The following is a 16,974-nucleotide window of genomic DNA, read 5'->3' as shown; positions in this document are numbered from 1 at the left end:
CAACCTCAGTGTCCTGCCACCCCACAGTCATAGTTATTTATATTTTATGAAAACAAGCAGCTGAGCTGACACCAGAGACTGCCAGCCTGGAGAGACCAGCTGGCCCTGAGCTCCAGGAAAAGGTTTGCTCAGGTGTTCTGGTTTACCAGACAAAACCACTGAACTCAGAGCTCCTTTGCTGCTGTGCTCGTTCTTTGTTTGATTCTGCAAAGACATTTCCTTGTTTTCGCTTGCTATCTGCCTAGTTTTAATCCTCATTTACTCTGTCCAGAGAGATGTTGCATTGAGAAACTTTCAAAGACACCAAAAGACCCTTTTAGGAATACAAGTAGTGTTGCAAAATTGCATCAAAGGCAAAACAAAGTGGGAGGAAGAAATCTCACTTAACTCCAACAGATTGGCACAAAGCAAACCAAAGAATCTCATTAAACCTCAATCCAGCAACCAAGCCAGAGACAGGTAACAGCACCTTCATTTGCATGCAGCCTGCAATGCCAGTACAAACCCTCATTGCAAAAATCAGAGTAAATCAAAAGCTTCTCAGCATTAGTTCAGCATTCTGCGCTCTGATAACAGAGCCAAAGTCTATTTTTCTCAAATGGAATCCTCTGTCCTCCTTTATAGCAGCAAGGGCTGAACAGGCTTATCCAGGAGCTGCATCTCAGGCATTTTCTGTAAGCAGCAAGGTCTGACACAGGTGTGGGATGTGTTCCCCTCACATCACAGGTTCAGCACCAGGAGAACACGGTAGTTCTGCTGATGGTGTGACTGCTGTGCACCACCATTCATGTGTAAATATTCAAATTACCCAATAAAAGTCTCTCTGGAATGGGAGACCCTCACATAACACACCCAGAGCAGAGTTCCATGTGAGAGAAGCTCCCACTCTCCTGCATAACCCTTCTGTGGGTTAATCCAAGCAGTGATTTATTAACTTCTTCCGCCTGCAAGAGTGATAAAGGGAGTTCAGAAGCAATTAATATTTATGTATTTCTAATCACTTAATACCACTGTGACTCTCTCCCTGCCCACACATGCCTAACTGCACCAGGACTGACCAGCCCTCAGCTGATCCCACCTCACAGCCCATCTGTCAAAATGCAGCATGGAAAGGAGGGGTGTCCTTGCCACCAATATGTCCTCAGCTGTGAGGGACATTCAAGGGCTGAGCAGGGTGGGACATGTCCCTGAACACTCTCAGAGACTTTTCTTGCTGAGAATTGAAGAACTAAATGGGGTTCATAACTTTGGAACTGGGACACAGATGGTCATGCTGAGCAAAAGCATTTGAGGTATTAAAATCTGAAAATCCTAGCGCTCTCGTCCTCAGGTGGGGCCTCTCCCAGAACTCACAATGGCTTTGTGGGGTTTATTATGGCACTCCAGTGAAAAATCCCCTCCCTGCCCCAGATCCATGGCCCTGCACACGTCAGCTCAGCATCTCCAGGAACGGCTCAGAGTGTCACAGAGACCTCGTCTGCAGCACCTTGTGCCATATGCTTGCAACTCTCCTCAGCACTTTCAGTGACTGGAACAGCTCAATGAAAAAATCAATTTCACCAGACTGACGCCAGGTTTTGGCAATGTCCAGGAAGGTGCTAACTAAGGTGCACTATATTTTAGAGGATAGCAACTCAAAGCTGACTTCATGGACATGTGCAAAGCCAAATTCCTTTCTAAGGAAATGCTGTGCAGCAGCTGAATCCCTCCAGGTGAGGTCACATGCTAAATGTGTCCCTGTCACACAGGAGAGCGCTGGAAGTGCCCTGGAATTCCTGTACACATTCATTTCTTCTATTGCCCAACTGAGGACAAGGAGTGCCACAGAAAACACAGGGTTCAGCAACTTGGTTTTCTCCAGTCACGAGGAGAGAAGAAAAATATGATCTCTTACCTGATTTACTCTTGAAGGCCTACAATCACTTTTTCCAGAATTAACAGCCTCCAAAATCTCCACACCAGAGCACAAGAGAAGCAGCAACTGAGCATGTGCAGGAATGCCAAATGCAAACAACAAGCCAAAAATTAAATGTCCTGATTTTCATATTATGAATTATTTGTGGCTTTTGCTGCTGCCACTCTCCCATGGATTAACATCTCATGTAACACCTCCTGTTTTTGTCTGTTGTTTAATTTGTCTTGCAATAAAAAGAAAAAAAGCCTTTACTAATAATTAATGTGCTTTGAGCAACTCTGTCACTGCACTTACATCGAGGCATCTGAAGAAATGCAAAACTGCCTTTTGAAGTGCCTGATTTCCCAAGACAATGGCTGAGCCTGTTCCAGGAGTGCAGTTCTCCTCCTATTTTTATTGCCTGGAGACATTTTGGGTGCTGGAGGCCACAGCAGCCAGGAAAAGGGGCTGGGATGGGGCAGCCTGGGCCAATTCTGTGCTGCAGACAGGACAGGACAGGAGAGGCCATGCCATGGTGATGGCAGAGCTCTGCAGCCCACCTGAGCTGGTGCAAGAGCCCAAATTCACAGCCATGTACCAGCACCTGAATTTCCTTGCCATCCCTCCACAGTCCCAGAGGGGTGGAACAGGGCAATAACAGAGCCCAGATAATCCTGTGTCCCACAGGTCATGGCAGTGTGTCCCTACCCACAAAGAGCTCCCTACCAGCCACATCTCCAGAGGATGTGTGTGCTATTTTTAATTTTTCCCATTCTCCTGCCAAACCAAGATGTTCCACGTCCCTCCAGCTGTGCTGAGCATCTGCTGTCTCCACCACGCTTCACCTTCCCTGCAGTTCTTGTTTGGTTTGGGGTTTATCCCAACTCCCTCCACTCCCTAAATCCTCCACAGAGTCAATTTGCTTCACTTCTGCGCCGAGCCTTTGATGCATTTGGACACGCTTTATTGGAGCCCTGAAAATCAGAACAAGATTGTGTGTGGCACGAGCTGGGGAGCAGGAGAGATCCTGCACGTGGCTGCTGCATGTGGCAGCACAGAGAGGAGAGGTTGCGGAGAACAACAAGGGGGAGACACAGCCTCAGTGCACACCAGGCTCACCCCAAATACCTCATTCCACACGATTTTCCCCCATTGTAAGCAGGCAAGCTGCTCATTTGCTGGGTTTCCTGACAGAAGTGCCCAAAGGGGCCAGGCTGGACGAGCCTTGGAGAAACCTAAACTAGTGGAAGGTGTCCACACAGGGGAATTGGAACAAAGTGATTTTAAGGTCTTTTCTAACCCAAACCAATGTGGGATTCTGTGTTTGCCAGGACTAAGAAAAGTACAGTCACACAACAATGGACAGAGATGGTGTTTTTGAAAAGAGCCTCTCAGCTTTCATGCCACTGTGGGGGGGAAACTGCCATGGATGTCTCACTGAATTCCCAACACTCAGGAGCTCTGGGCTGGAGGGAAAGCTGCCAGATGTTCCCATCTCCTCACCTAACCATCAAGGTCCCATTTATATAAACTGAACCCAGCAAGGAAACAGCCTGAGGAGCACATGAGGAGAAAGAGGGCTGTGTGGCACAGGGAAGCCAGGGAAATACCCTACTACAAACTATGTGTGCTTTATTTACAATAATTTTCCTCCAGGTAGAACAGCAGCAGGGTCACATCCCCAGGTGTGCCTCTGCATCCTCCACCTGCACCACAGCACCCACTGATGGGGAGCAGAAGCAGGAGACTCCCTATTTGTGGCACTAAAATCCACCTGGTGACTTTTTGACCTGCCTGTTTGAAGGGGAACAAAAGGCAAGCAACAGAAATTACAGAAGCAGAGAGCAAAGGACTGCCAGATGTTCCCATCTCCTCACCTAGCCATCAAGGTACCATTTATATAAACTGAACCCAGCAAGGAAACAGCCTGATGAACACATCAGGAGGAGGAGGGCTCTGTGGCACAGGGAAGCCAGGAGAGAGGAAATACCCTATTATAAACTATGTGTACTTCATTTACAATAATTTTCCTCCAGGTAGAACAGCAGCAGGGTCACATCCCCAGGTGTGCCTCTGCATCCCCCACCTGCACCACAGCACCCACTGATGGGGAGCAGAAGCAAGAGACCCAAGCCTATGGCACTAAAATCCACCTGGTGACTTTTTGACCTGCCTGTTTGAAGGGGAACAAAAGGCAAGCAACAGAAATTACAGGAACACAGAAGAAGAGAGCAAAGGACTGCCAGATGTTCTCATCTCCTCACCTAACCATCAAGGTGCCATTTATATAAACTGAACCCAGCAATGAAACAGCCTGATGAACACATCAGGAAAAGGAGGACTCTGTGGCACAGGGAAGCCAGGAGAGAGGCAATACCCTACTACAAGTTATGTGTACTTTATTTACAATAATTTTCCTCCAGGCAGAACAGCAGCAGGGTCACATCCCCAGGTTTGCCTCTGCAGCCCCCACCTGCACCACAGCACCCACCTGATCATGGCACTAAAATCCAGGTGGTGACTTTTTGACCTGCCTGTTTGAAGGGGAACAAAAGGCAAGCAACAGAAATTACAGAAGCAGAGAGCAAAGGACAGATCAGTGGAGACAAGCCCACCATGCCCCAAAGTGCCTCAGGGGACATGAGGGAAGGGCACTGCCAAGTTTAGAGGGAGCCACGCTGCAATTCTGGGAGCAGCATCATTCCCTCCCTACAAATTCATTCAGCACATGAATTTTTCTAATTATTCACACTACATCATGTAGCAGGGTTTAATTGCAAACATGTGCTGATTTGAATAAAAATACATTTAAAAAAAAGAGAGATTGATATATTGCGACTGTTTTAATACAGTTTGCAGGAACTCAAGGCAGAGCAATCAGATTTTGTGCTGCAGGACTCTGTGCCCAGCACACACCAAGGACAGGACTTGTCACTCACTCCAGCATGGCCAGGTGGCACAGCTCAACCCTTAGCAGAGGGGACAGCCCAGAAACCTCCTGAAATAAGCATCAAAACAGACCTGAGCAGGATTTGCAGAGGTAGAGGGGCTGCTGGAGTGAGAGGGGAGTAACTCTCAGGTTTCTGTGGTTGAGATGACTTTTGAGGTATTAAAAATTTTTTTTCTCAGCCCCGCGACCAAAGAAGAAGTCGAGATTCCTCAGCTCTGCTTTTCAAGGTTATTTTCTCTTATCTATTCCATTCTTTCCCTGACCTGCTGAGATCTGTCCAGCAGGTCGGGTTGGGGCACAGTCCCTGCCCTTGGGGTGCTGTTGGCTTTTTATATTACGAACTACGTGGGCTTTATTTGCAATAATTTTCCAATACCTATCACCTATGTTAGACAGTCTGTCTCTACTCTAAACCAATCCAAAAGTGTCTAAACCATCACAGCAGAAGATGGAGGACAAGAAGAAGGAGGAGGAAAGGACATACCCAGATTCCACCATCTTGCTTCTTGAACCGTCACTCTAAATCCCCAAAATTCTACTTTTTCACCCTGTGACAAATTCACTATCATTCTACTCGAACTCCTGCGGCTTGTAAATCTTCACACAAAGTTGGTAATTGTTTCCATGGGCTAAAATGGAAGGCACAGCTGGTTTTGACTCTGTGCCAGGGTCTCAAATCACCCAGAGGAATGTCCTGGGTCACGACACAAAACCTTGGCATCACTCTTGCTCCCACCCCACCACCACCAGGGGTGTTTTTGGCAGCTCTGGGTGAGCAGGGCAGCCGCAGCCCCCGGGCTGCCCAGGGACCCTGGCGGGTGTCGGGGCACAGCGCGGGCTCACACACCACAGCCAGGGCTACCATGAGATGCTCCCCGTTGCCATGGAAACGGTGGCTTCTCACAAAAAGACACATAAATAGCCTCAGCACTGGCTGAGCGTGGGCACAGACAGGCTGGGGCACCGCTGTAGCCGGGTCACTGATGCCCAGCCCAGCCCTGCCAGGACCACACACTCATTTTTGGGTAAGCAGGACCTACTTTTTCCACGGCTCCCTAATCCCACACAAAATGGCAGTAAGTGAATCCCATGCAGGCAGCCCGTTGCCTCTGGTACTTTGCATAATCAGGGCTTGTCAGTCCCCATCAGTTTCAGCTCAGAAACCCAAGAGGAAAAGCCATGTAAGGTGGCAACAGACTTAGGAGAAGCCTCCAGAGAACAAATCTGTCCATCGCTGATGGGGGATTATTTTAATTCTGGATCCCTGATAAAAGGCTGCATGCTTGGCTGGCTGGCTAAGCTAAAGCACCTCATCCCAAAACCACAATCAGGCTCAGCAGCACTAACCCCAGATCAGTTTGCTGTCACTGCTGACAGCTCTAAATGCTCCCTGCCCAGCAGACTTTAACCAGAGGCAGAGATGCTCCAGGTCATCCACGAGTTTTGGTGCAGCAGGTGGGCTGAGCTGCTCTCCATCCCCAGGACGGCTCCTCTCCCACCCTGTGCTGCCAGCAGAGATGACTCACTGACTGCCACCTGGTGAGGATTTACAGGAGCTCGGTGCCACCAAGGCAGTGAGAAACTCCAGCCAGGAACCCTCCCTGCCCGCGCTGAGCGATGGACTCTGCTCCCTCCAGCCACAGCTCCCTGCTACAGCACAGCCTCTTGGCATCAGTGAAATGATTTAGAAACAAGACACCAGGAATGCAAATGTTGCCAGAGTTAGCACAGAGCAGCTAAACCTCTGGCCTCATTAAACTGCACATCCAAATCCCACATCCTCTAAAGGGTATAGGCAGATTTCATTAAACTCCTTCTCATTATCATGTAATCTGTCTATTAGCTTTGTGAGCACCAGCAAACAAGGAGCTTTATCTTCAGTAAAACATAAAACATTTACATCCTTCCTACAGCACTTTCTTTATCTTTGCCCATCTTTGAATTAAAAAAAAGACAACACAAACCCCTCCTTTTGTTTGCATTTGCTTTCTTCTAAGAAGCAGGAGCATCTCCCACTCTCAGCCACACTAAACAAAAGCATGCTGGACTTTTGCTTTATGTCTTATGAGTTTTTTGTTTCATGCTTTTTATTTTATGAGTTTTATGTCAGACCTGTCTTTCTTGGGCTTGGGAGCATCTCAACAAGCCACTTAGATAACTCTGGGAAAAAAACCACCATTCTGTCCCTTACCAATAGATGAGCAATGGTCCATCAATGCCCACTGCAGTGTTCTAACCCTGTGTGCCAAAGGGTCCCCAGAAATGCAAATTGTTCTATTTCTGTGAGAAATTAAACTGCAGAAGGGCTGGAGCTGGGCACTGGCTGCTCCTTTCAGAGACCAGCTCTGACTCATAGGTTTGGAAAGGTCTCCCTTTCCCTGCATAGTCTGGGGACTCCAATTCCTACAGTATTTATGAGGCATCCCCTGTGGTACTCAGGAGCAACAGAAAGGCATTAAAACAAATTAATGTGTTTCATATACCATCAGTTTTCCAAGTGGAGTTTGTAGATTATCCTGCACCCGTGGCTGTCAGCCTCATGGTCTGGCTAAGAGGAAAAAGAGCTCAAAAATGCAAAAATCTATGTTCTGCAAAGCCAAAACCATCCCAGCTGCTTTGCAATGCCCTGTCTAACCCAGTGTCAGAGCAGAGCACTATGAAGGGCTCCTCACATCCCTCTGTCCTCACTCTCCTGTTCCCAGATCTGCTGGGAGCAGCCCAGCACCTCCTCAAAAAGCACAACGAGCTGAAAGTGCACTGATAATTAACCAGAGAAAATAATGGGTCCCCACACTCTGTCTGACTCCTGCCCCCGCCAGACTACCATGAACTACAGCTGTGTGCTTGAAAATTAGACAGATTAATTATTGCTACAATTAGTACTATTGTGGATCATCTCTGGTGGCAGGAAATAATATTGTCATAAACTTGTCTAATTGCTCAGGATTTCCAAACGAGCAGTTGAACCCACAGTTACCATCTTGATGCTTTCGCTAGTGACACTGCAGGGTGAAAAACACGGAATTGATTAATTAGTTTTCATTTTAAGTCAAACTAAACTCTGGCTTCGGTGCTGTCACTGAAGCCAAGACTGAAGCTCAGCGGTGGCATCCCCAGTGTCCTGAGATGCAGGGTTACAGCTGAGAGCAGGGAATTGCCAGCCTGAGAAACCCAGCTCACACAGCCAGGCCAAAACAGCTTCTGCCTCTAACACAATCAGCTCACATGTGCTCATTGTATATCAAATAATAGAGGGGCTTGCACAGCACTCTGCACAGCAGCAGCTTTAACCCACTAATTTATGGTTTCAAACGCTGTGGGTGTTCAATTCCACCCCGTTCCTGGGGGTTTCTGACAAGCCATTCCAGGTGCTGCAGATCCAGCCCTCCAAGCTTTTCCCGTTTTCTCGGTGAATTCTGAAAGCAGAGCATGTCTCACCTTCACAGCTCACTGCTGGGTGTCATGTCTGTGGCTGCATCCTCCAAGCTTTAAATACCAACGTCTCACTTCACCACCAGGTCCACCCACTGTTTTTAAGCGGCTGGATCAAATTTAGGAGCAGTTTTGAGTTCACAGTGCAGCTCCTCATGGTTCCTGTCACTTTCTGAGAGCTGTGGGTGCAGCTCCATCACACCCAGCTCACGGGCAGTGGGCTCAGGTGCCCTTTGTGGCACACACAAATGACATGGATGTGACACATAAGCAAGTGGATCAAAGTGACACCTCTAGGGTGTCACAAACTGGAAAGGTTTATTTATACTCTCCCACCTCAAGGGTTTGTTTCACCAACAAAGATGCATCGGCAAAAAGCAGGTCTAAGCTTCACCATACCTTCTACACCATTTCCCCTTAAACAAGGCAAAGTAAATATATTTCTCCTTCAGAATTGAGCAGCAATATCCTTCTCCCCTATTGCTTTCTAAATGAAGCTCCTGAAAAACCCTTTTTTGAAGCTTCCCAAGCTCATTTCCAGACCAGCTCCCCGCTGTGCTCAGGAGAAATGGATTAAACAAACCTTTTGAAGAGCAGCTGCCCGTGAGCTGCTCTGGGGACAGCTCAGCTCAGCTTTTTCCATGTCTCCTGGAAGCAGGACAGACACCAAAACTCCCAGGAGAGTTTTTGTCCCAAAACCTGCATGTGTAGGCAAAATGCTGCCTTTGGGTGAGAGCTGCACCTGAGGTTTGAGTCCCAGGCCCCTGACAGCACAATAAAGGTCTAAAACCTGTCAAGCATTGCACAAGAGGCAAGTTTTGATATTGCAAATATTCATCTCCAGCCATTTCCAGTTAATGAAACAGAGCAAACTGTCGAGGAAAATGGGAACATTACAGTAAAAACAACAACAAATTAAACTCTAATGCAATTAGAGAGTAATTAGGGATCTATCCTCTGGGAGCATTTTGGAACTCTGGGTCTTTCTCAAAAACCTGATCCCTCTGCAACTTTATTCCTTTCTAGTTAATAAGGAAGAAGCGAGTGGCACGGCTCCCCCTGGCTCCCTGCAAAAAGCCATCTTCTGCTCTGCAGGAGCAGGAGGTGCTGCCAGGTAAAGCATTCACACCTCCAGGCCCAGGAAAACGCAGGTGTCAGCAGAACAGGGTGCAAAGGGAGAACAGAAAGCACAGCAGCCTGTGCCTGCTGCAAGGTGACCAGAAACACACAGACCCAAAGGCTCCTGTGTACGAGCCAGGCTGAGCAGGCACGAGCCAGCCTGGAAAACCCTTTGTTTTCTTGCATAGAGCTCAGAAAAAATATGTATTTAATATCTCTCAACTTTTTAAATGTACTCACAAAGGTACTCCTATATATCTTAACTAAACCTACTTTAACTATATATATATATAAGGTATATATATTAAAAATATATAAATATATATAAGGTATATATATAAAAATATAAAAACATATATATGAGGTATACATATAAGGTGTGTATATATAAAAAAGGTATATATATATATGGTGTATAAATATAAAAAGTTGTATATATATATAAAAAGGTGTCTATATATACATCTAAAAGGTGTATATATATATCTAAAAGGTGTATATATATATATATAAAAGGTGTATATATATACATATAAAAGGTGTATATATATATATATAAAAGGTGTATATATATATATATGGTGTATATATATATATAAGGTGTATATATATATATATAAGGTGTATATATATATAAAAGGTGTATATATATATAAAAAAGGTGTGTATATATATATAAAAGGTGTATATATATATATAAAAGGTGTATATATATATAAAAAGGTGTATATATATATATATATAAAAGGTGTGTATATATATATAATAGATATATATATGTAAATGGTACATATATATATAAGGTATATATATAAATATAAAAGGTGTATATTTATATTTATATTTTAGCTAAACCTCTCGAGCTTGCTGCAGGACAGAGCAGGGCAGGCTCTGGGCATCAGTGGTGCCCCAAACCTGCACACTCCCTGATACCCAGGAGGGCAGGGGATGTGCAGTGTGGTACCAACAAGGCATGCAGGAAATCACAAGGAAACTGAAAGAGCAAGGAAGCACCGTCCCATTCAGCCACTTTTCCACCCAGGCTCATCCATACGGTGCCTGAGGGTTACAGCAAAGCCTGGTGCTGTTAAATCCTCCTCTGGGGGATGCAGACACTGTGAACTTCAGAGGGTGAGGTGGTAGGGCATGGAGAAAAGCTTTCTCTCCATTCCCCCAGGCTGCTGCTATTGCTGGGGGCAGCCCCATCTGCATTTCACAGCTCCAGTATTTCTCAGCAAGGGGTGATTTTCGTGCTTTGAAAGGAGCAATAAGGTTGTGTCCTGCCATATGTGCTGCTGCCTGCCCTGTCAGGGACATAACCCCCTCTGTGTTCAGCACAAGAAGGCACCTGTGCAAGGAAGGGAGGTGGGAACCTTGACCTTCAACTGTTTCTGTGCCTAAATCTGCCCTTGGGACACCCAGAGCCCCATCCTGGCCTAGAAATTGGCCCAGTTCTGATCTCTCAAACCAGTTCTGGATCTCAAGTCACACCTCTTTCCTTGGGAGCTTAACCCAGATAAAGTGAGAACCCCAGATCCCAAAGTGCCCATGGCAGCAGCGCAAGGACCAGCCCCACACCCCACAGCCATTCCCAAGATGGTTTGAAGAGCCTGCCAAAACGTGAAAGAACACCTTGCAATGGAAAAGAGCATGATTAGAGACTCAGAGGTCTCAAAAATATGCCAACTTTTGGTCAAAAGTTGCTTCTTGCAAAGGGATAATTCTCAACAAACCCCCACTATTTTCTGCCCTTAACCACTGGCATGAGTGCTGTCTGTTGGGGGGTTTGGGGTTATTCCCTCCCTCCCTACAGGGAGAAATTACAAATCCACCCCCAGACCTGATCAGACATCAGCATTCCCAGGTAAATCCCCAGCAAACGGGGAGAGAGGTGGTGCAGGGGCCATAAATCCCCAGAGAGAGGAAGCCAGCTGTGAGCAAGGTGCTCAGTCAGCAAGGACCAACGGGCTGCACCAATTCCTCTGCACACAACACAAATCCAGGCAAATATCAGCAAAAACAGCTCCTTATACACACACTTTTCAAGTGGGGGCAGTCAGCAATGCTGCTGATAGCTGGGGAGGTGCAGCACACCTGGAAAAGTGAAAGGCAGCAGCACTGCACCTCCTCTGTGCTGGCCAGGTCAGGAAAAGGCAGAAAAGCCCAAGGGAGGAAGGCTGGATGAAGAAGAAAAGTTAAGACTGAGCAGCTCAGAGGCAAGGGAAATGACTTCTGAAACACCCCAGGCAGGCAGGCACACACAGAAACCACGGTGAAATGTACAGACTAGGATCAATTACTCGGAGAAACTCACAAGTGAATAAAAATGGTCAGATAAAATCAATTGTGAGGCCTGGAAATCACCTCAAATGTTGAAACTGTCCCACCCTAGCATGTGACCCGACATCAGCATCCTCCCCAGGGACAGGGATGCAGGAGGTGCTGGTACAGGGAGACTTGCATCAGGAGGTTAATAACCTACAGGTTTGCACTATTCTGAGAATAATAAAGGATCCCCAAGCTCCTGCTTCTGATAAAATCAGGGGGAAAGACCACACTGTTCTGAGAGTAATAAAGGATTCCCAAGCTCCTGCTTTTGATAAAATCAGGGGGAAAGACCCATTTGTACTCTAGAAAGCTCCTGTGCTGCCTCTCCTTCCTGTCCCTTCCTACAGCAGATGAGTCACTGTCTAGAACCTTTAGCAAAACACCTCTTATTGTTTATCAGGTCCCTGCTACTCACTGCCCCACAGCACAGTGCAGTGTCAGGCAGTGCTCCAGGTCGCTCTCCCTTTACTGTGGGATGATGAGGAACCCAAAACTGAAGCTCCTCTGTCCAGCATCCCCCGCCTGCCCAAGAGCATCCCCTGCTCACCTCTCACCTCCCCGGCTGTGTTTTGCAGAGGGACAGCACGTGCAAGAGCAAACAGCACAACCCCACGCAGAAAACGCAAACTGATGGGTTTTAACTCAACGCTCTGCAAATCGTGTTCTTCACCAAATACCACACACTCAGGCCACTTCAGCACCACGGGAGGTTCAGAGGAGTGTGTGACCATCCCAAGGACAGCCACCCAAGCATGATTAGGGTCAGGAGCTAGGTAGGCACTGATGTCACTCACTGGGGTACACAAACCACTGGCAATCCGCTCAGGGGGCAGCCCCAGAGACCCTTCCCACAGCCCGAACCAGGGGTCATTTCACTCTCCCTGTGCTACGCACAGCTTTGGCCGGGCTCTGACCTCCGGACACCCCCGGTGCAACATGTGGGGCCCGGCAGCCCCCCGGCCTCACGGCCCGATCCCCTCAGCCGGCCGGGCTGTCCCCAGGGACGGCAGCCCCGGCCTCCCTGCAGCCGCCCTGCTGCCTCAGGAAGTTCTCCCAACTTCCCAAACAACGCAGAGAACAGCCTTGTTTTCCCGCATCTGCGGACATCTCTGATCGCACCCCAAGAGCCCCGGGAGCTCCCGTTCCGCCGCCGGGCCGTGGGGCCGCCGGTGCGGAGCTCACCCAGGCAGAGCAGCCCGAGCTGCACCCGCAGCAGCAGCAGCACAGGGGCTGCTTCCCCAGGGTCCTGCACCCACAGGCCTGCCTGCTCCGCCCGCCGCCTCACAGGTGGATGCAGCATTCCCTAAAAACTCCGCCGGGAGAGCAGCCCGGGGCTCGGCGGGGCTGGAGCGCTGGCAGGGCGAGCGCCGGTCACCGCCGGGCTGCGGGGTGGCACAGGGGGCACAGCATCCCGGGGGCGAACCCGCATCCCGGCTCCATCCGCAGCAGCGCTGGCATCGCCCGAACCGCGCCGGCAGTCGGTCAGTCAGTCCCGGCCGGCACCGGACCGCCTCCCACCGCCCGCACCGACACCGCTGCGAGCAGCCTCCGCTCCCTCTGCAAACTTTCCTGCAACTCCCATCAACAGATCCCCGCAGCCACCCCCGCGGAGCCGGCGGGTCGCTGCCCGCTACCTTCGGGTCCGGCCGCTGCCTGCGGAGCCGATGTCCAGCGCCTCCAGGGCCGGTGCCTCGGGCGCGGCGGGGCCGCTCCAGCCGGGCGCCGGCGCCGCTGCCCCGCGCTCCGGGGCCGCCGCAGCCGCAGCTCCCGCCGCTCCGCCGAGCCCAGGCCGAGTGCGGCGGGGGGCGGCGGGCGGGGCCGGGCCGGGGCCGCGGCTCCTCCCCGGCAGCGCCATTGGCTCCGCCGAGCTCCGCAGGGCCGCCCGCCCGCAGCCCCCGGCCCGGCCCCACAGCCCCACAGCCCCACAGCCCCGGGCCCCACAGCCCCCGGTCCGGCCCCACAGCCCCGGGCCCCACAGCCCCCGGCCCGGCCCCGCAGCCTCCGGCCCCACAGCCCCCGGTCCGGCCCGGTCCCGCAGCCCCCGGCCCCACAGCCCCCGGTCCGGCTCGGTCCCGCAGCCCCCGGCCCCACAGCCCCCGGCCCCGCGGCTCCGTAGCCACCCGGTCCGGCCGCCCCCGGGGCACGGGTGTGAAGAAACGTCTGTGAACGGAAAGAGGGGAGATTTAAATCAGAGGTGTGAAGAGATTCCTCCTCCCTGTGAGGATGGGCAGGCCCTGGAGGACCTGTGGCTGCCCCTAGAGGTGCTCAAGGATGGGTTAGCTGGGACTTGGAACAATCTGGTCCAGGTGTCCGTGCCCTGGGTTGGAACTGGATGGTCTCTGCTATGCCTTCCAACCCAGGTCATTCTGTGAGTCTGTAGTTTTCCCCGCTGAAAATAGAAGGATGTGGAGAACACATTCCCAGACTCTTCCTTCTGCAGATGACACACTCATTTTAATCCCCTGGATTTAAGGAAGGAGCCTGCCTGGCACTGCAGGTGTTCACCTTGCTCAGCACATGGGGACAGTGGGAGGTGAGCTCCTGCACGGGCAGGAATGGCTTGGAGGAGAGCAAATGCCAAAGGGAACTGGGTTCATCTCCTGCCAAAGGTTGGTCGCAGCCCCAGGAGAGGCAGCGAGCACTGAACAAGTGCCCCAGGCCAGGGTCAGAGCAGAGGAGCAAGGCAAGGACCAGAGCAAGGAGAAATCACGGGGACACAGAGCCCTGCAAACGACATGATGGGAAGATGATCCCTAGCACAGCATGAGACACACATGCCAGGGAATCCGTGATGTAAAGTCAGGCTCAAACCAAGCTCTCTCCCAGGCTCAAACCATGCCAGGGAATCTGGGATGTAAAATCAGGCTCAAATCAAGCTCTCTCCCCGCTCTGAAATCCAGTAATGCCTGAATCTGGAAAGAAGATGGATTTCCCTTATCTTTGTGCACGTTATCCACAGGCAAAGCCACTTCAGGATGCAGACTGACAGTCTGGAAGCATCATCCCTCTGCCAAAGCACACCTGCAGTGGCAATGCCACCTTGCTGCCCTCCTTTCTGCCTGTGCTGGAGAGGAGGATGAGGGCTAGCAGCTATCAGAGAGGCTTTCTGTCCCAGCTCTGCTGGTGCCTCATTGCCAGCAGATGAGTTAAGGAGAGGGGGATGTGATGGAGCAGAGAGATGTCCTGCCTCAAGCCCTGTCCTGCCAGGTGTAAGGCTGTGCAAACAGCCAGGACAAAGGCAGTTAATCTGCCTCTGCTCCACTTCCCTCAGCCCCCATAATATCCCTCAGAAAGGATGAGGTGGTTGGGTCTCCACAAGAGAGGGGAGATGGCTTAAAGGCTCTGCAGCTCCAGGCAGTTTGTGGTCGCACCCCAGAGGAACTGTGGCATCCTTGTCTTGCATGTCAGGATGTGGAAATGCTCCTTTGAGCCTTCCGTTCCAAAGCCAGGTGGAACTAAGCCTGCATCATTCCCCTCCTGAACATTTGGCTCATCAGGGTGGTTAAATTCCCCCTTTTCTCATCAAACTGTTCTGCTGTCCAGGTGTCAGCTTTGCCAGGGTCTGACAGAAATGCTGCACCCTCAGCAATCCCTGTTTGTGGGAAGCACATGTGGCACACATCAGAGATGGACCTGAGGCCTGAGAGGGCTCTTCAGACACCCACAGCCCAGCCATGGGTGTTGTCAGGACCTCCAAGAGCTGAGTCTGTGTAATTTAATTTGTTTATAATAAATATTCTTTGCAGGCAGTCTCAAGGATTTTGCCTGTGCAATGCAGCAGGCTGAGCCTCCCCACTCTCCTTTTGCTACCAGATACCTGGGGCCTCGCCTCAGTGCTGAAATAAACTTTAAATCACCCTCTATCAACACAAACATTAGAAAGAAAAGACTTCACCAGCAGATTTTCCATTTCCAGCTTAATCTGCTTGACAGCAGTTTTACAAACTATCTGAGCTTCATGATCCTGCTTGCCTCTTTAGCTGTAAAAAAAATAAGTGTTGAGGAGCATTTAAGCCATGCAACTAAGCCTTCAAAATTGACACAAACTCTTTAGAGGTGCCACCTGGAGTCTCAGATACTTCAGTGCTAAGAAGGGCAGATCAGACAATATTTGCAATGATGCAGCTACCATTCAGGGAAAGGTTCTTAAATCTTTTCCTCACATTTTTTGGGGGATTGTGTAATGCCCAGGAGCATCCCATGCTCACTGGCAATAAATGGCAGCATAGGCACAAGAAATGTTGGAAATAATGTTGAAAACTCAGCTTTTGCTGTATCCCAGAACCCTGCAGGGCTCAGGAATATATTTCCTGGCCCTGCGCTGGGCTAACTTTGGAACAACCCAAAACACATCAAAACAAGGAGCTGTAAAGCAGCAGCTGTGATTGATTAATCACAGTAGTGAAGCTGAAGGGTTTGATCATTTTCATAAGCTCTTTAACATCTTATTCTCCAAAGAAGGAGGGGTTGCCACAGACGTGGAACAAAGCTGATCACAAAGTGGAGCTGATTCCTTCTTGGAAATTCTCTGGAGCTGCTGTGTGCCCAGCTCCTGTGTACACCCACAGCTCAGAGCCTGCACATCAGAGGACACTGCAAAACCTGCCCAAGGACCAAAGGACAGTGCAAAACCTGCCCAAAGGACACTGCAAAACCTGCCCAAGGACCAAAGGACAGTGCCAAACCTGCCCAAAGGACACTGCAAAACCTGCCCAAGGACCAAAGGACAGTGCAAAACCTGCCCAAAGGACCAAAGGACACTGCAAAACCTGCCCAAAGGACACTGCAAAACCTGCCCAAGGACCAAAGGACAGTGCAGTGCAAAACCTGCCCAAAGGACACTGCCAAACCTGCCCAAGCACATCAGCACCAGGACCAGATCACCTTGTTAGACAGAGGGGGATTGCTGCAAGGAGCGGCATCTTGCACTGTAAAAATCCTAATTTCTATCTCATCTACATGTCAGTCAAACAAGTGACATGTGCTGTGCCACATACTCCAGGGGACACCGTTCCAGGCCTTCCCCTGGAACAATCCAATGTCAGTGTGTCAGGACATCCCTCTGGCTGTCCTGAGCAGCCCAGACCCTGCCAGGGGGCTCAGAGCCCAAAATGCCCCTGTGGGTTTGATTATGACCCATGGAGCAAGTTACCAACCTTAGATGAAGATCTGCAAGCCATGACAAATTCAGTAGAATGATAGTGAATTTATCACAAGGTGAAAAATAGATTTTGGGGTTTTTAGAATGGGG

The 16,974-nt window shown here is 49.9% G+C and overlaps 2 protein-coding genes across 2 annotated transcripts in view; one reads left to right on the top strand and one right to left on the bottom strand.

Annotated features, from left to right (window-relative positions):
• Positions 1–13,448, bottom strand: part of ZMAT4 (zinc finger matrin-type 4) — a 50,933-nt gene extending 37,485 nt beyond the window's left edge. The window contains exon 1 of the mRNA XM_054294369.1: positions 13,358–13,448. The gene's annotated coding sequence lies outside the window, so the exon portion shown is untranslated. The remainder of the gene's footprint in view (positions 1–13,357) is intronic.
• The window catches only part of GOLGA7 (golgin A7), a 270,030-nt gene that overhangs the window by 193,691 nt on the left and 59,365 nt on the right, over positions 1–16,974 (top strand). The window lies entirely within an intron of this gene.

Source organism: Melozone crissalis, unplaced genomic scaffold, assembly GCF_028551555.1.
Source record: "Melozone crissalis strain CALT ecotype California unplaced genomic scaffold, PUWL_Pcris_2 ptg000247l_1, whole genome shotgun sequence".
Taxonomy (NCBI): domain Eukaryota; kingdom Metazoa; phylum Chordata; class Aves; order Passeriformes; family Passerellidae; genus Melozone; species Melozone crissalis.
Note: the sequence above shows the minus strand (reverse complement) of the source record. Positions and strands in the feature narration are given on the sequence as shown.